Source organism: Lycium barbarum, chromosome 9, assembly GCF_019175385.1.
Source record: "Lycium barbarum isolate Lr01 chromosome 9, ASM1917538v2, whole genome shotgun sequence".
In the NCBI taxonomy this organism is placed as follows: Eukaryota; Viridiplantae; Streptophyta; class Magnoliopsida; order Solanales; family Solanaceae; genus Lycium; species Lycium barbarum.
This window is the reverse complement of record NC_083345.1, coordinates 101,310,632-101,313,381: the sequence shown is the minus strand read 5'-3', so window position 1 is coordinate 101,313,381 and position 2,750 is coordinate 101,310,632.

Below are 2,750 nucleotides of genomic sequence, written 5' to 3'. Positions count from 1 at the left end.
GAGGTCATAGCTCAGTAGTCATGACCTGCAGGGGACCCATGGTGTCCATGTACCACTCGTTCTGGAACACTCCTCGGACCCGAGCATAACCTCCGCTCCGGAACGAACCTCGGACGCGAGATATAACAATAAACCTCTCGTTTCCGGAACTATCCTCAGACCACGAGCCCATAATCTAGGCCACATGTGTGCCTTGTCATACCTTTTACAAAACAGTGTTTCTTACCTTCTCAATATCCATATTCACCTCGTCATTTCACGTCATAATACCCTTGAGAAGACTATATTAACTTCTCATCACAATACATCCAATGCAGATTAACTCACACAGGAATAATGACATGAAGCCTACACAACACTCAATCACAAGCACATAGGAGCTTAATCACACAATATCATGTAATGAATACTAGACATGCTTTCTCCTAATGAAATCACAAATATACATTCAACTAAGCCAAAGTCTAACTCAAGTAAACCATAACCTACCTCAGAGTAGAGCTGGAACTATGCCTGTCACTCTGCTACAGCCTTTCCTTTCCTCAAGGCCTCAATACGTTCGCGGTCTAAGAATATAAGGCTTACTGAGTCACATTGCTCAATTTGCAAATACCAAGGCAAGAAATACCCTTCCCTCTCCCCATTCTAAGGGTGGATGATTTTCTAGGTGAAGATAAACAACCTATCCAAGCTTCTAATAATCATAAACCATCAATTTATACCACATCCTATCCAACATTCCCATTACAAACAGTTTTCTATGACAAACACACCATTTTTATAGAACCCTAGGTCTCAATCACTTATTTTGTGATCCTAAATGTTCAAATTATGACAACTAGTAACTAACCAACGCATTTAGATGACAAATATGCGATAATAACCCTAACCCATCAATTTAGGAGCTTTATTAACATTCTAGGGTTTCTATTTCAATTTCACCATTAAAGACCCATGAAGATGATTACAATAATGAAGGGGAATAAGATGATGAAATGAAAAGAAATGGAACTTACCTCTCAAAGTTGTCTTGCCCTAGATTGAAAATTCTCTCAAAGTGTTTATTGGGATATGAGTTGGGGTGTTATGAATGGAAATATAAAACTAAGGCATTAAAAACCCGGCTACTGCTTCCCGTCGACCGCTGGGGCGGTCACTATGCCGCTGCGGCGGTCCCGCTATAGAGGCCAAGCCACCGCTATAGCGGTCCCAAGATAAATCCGCTCACCGCTATAGCGGTCCCAAGATAAATCGGCTCACCGCTATAGAGGTTGCCACCCCGCTATAGCAGCATCGCCGTAGCGGGCAAAAGCCCCGCCACAGTGGCCCTAAGAGAAAATGGATGGCCGCTGGAAGTGGTCAGCCCACCGCTAGCGGTCAGCCCACTACCACAACGGTGCATTTTGGGTAGTAGCTCGATTTTCTGTCCAGTTTTTTGCCCCCCATCCCCCCACATTTCACCCAAGGCCTCAAATCACAACACAAAACAAGCATACGTACAAAAAGATGCCCTACGAATCCACCCGCGGCCTCGAAATTCCCAATGGAGTCCTAAATTCCCATAACGACCGGAAGGGTCGTTATAGAGGTAGTGCTCTTTCAGAATTTGTTTTGAAAAAAAAGTCGCCACCTAATTTTTAGAAAATTAGAAAAATCGGGTTCAAAGGGTTTATTCAAATACCGTGAAAAAGCCTTTGTAACCAAAGTTCTAAGTAAGAGTTCTGGTGATCCCCTAGGGAAGGTGTTAGGCACCCTAGTAATAAGGATCCGCAGTACACGGTTGACCTTCGAATTCCAATGTGTGAATTATGCATGACTGTTTACATTGTGTTTAATTTCCCGCATTTATAAAATATTGTCATTCAACATATCATTTGGGTTTTTGAAAAGAATTGAAATATATCCCCCTTATATAAGGGTACTTTAGGTTTGGATTTGTAATATCCGCATAAGAATAATTCCCTTTTATGCATAAGGATAGTATATTTTGTTTTGAAAAGTGCCAACTCATCTGGATTTGTAAATATGTGTGTGTGTGTGTATATATATATCATTTTTATGTCCCTGCATAGTATTGATATTCTTGGTCAGACCATATACTACTCCAAAACATCCCGTTCTAGATCCTCGTATTTATAAGTGCCTTTCATTTTATTTAAATAAGTCCGTTTTATAAAAATGATTTGATTTTTTCTCGGGTCCGCATATATGTAAGCAAAATTGGTTTTGGTTTGAGTTGGGCTTGGGCCCAAAATCTACATTTTTTCTTTTATGAAAAGTATTTTAGTTGGGGCTTGACCCAAAGTCCGCTTCACACTTGTTAGGTCCTGGCACAAAATACTTATTCGTTTAGATTGGGCTTCAGCCCAGAAATTATTTTCTTTCGGATTCAGTCTGGTTCATATATATTTGAAACCTTTTCCTTTAGATAAAACAAACTGTTTTGTGGTCTTGAAAATAATATCCATAACACTTTAGATTTTGGAAATCATTTGTGTTTTAATGGTATTGCAAAAGATCATTTTTGTTTTCGAGTTTTCAAAGTTGTCACGTTTATTCCGGGGTTTTGAAAATCATTTGGGGACTTAAAGTCTACTAAAAGGCATAAGCACCGTTGTCCTAAGATGACTAGCACTAATCATAATGAATTTCAATATTAATGTGAGTTTTGCAAATACACAACCACATTCTCGAAAAATATAACAAAAATAATAAAAGGTTAGGCTAGGGGTGTACCAAGCCCCTTGTTG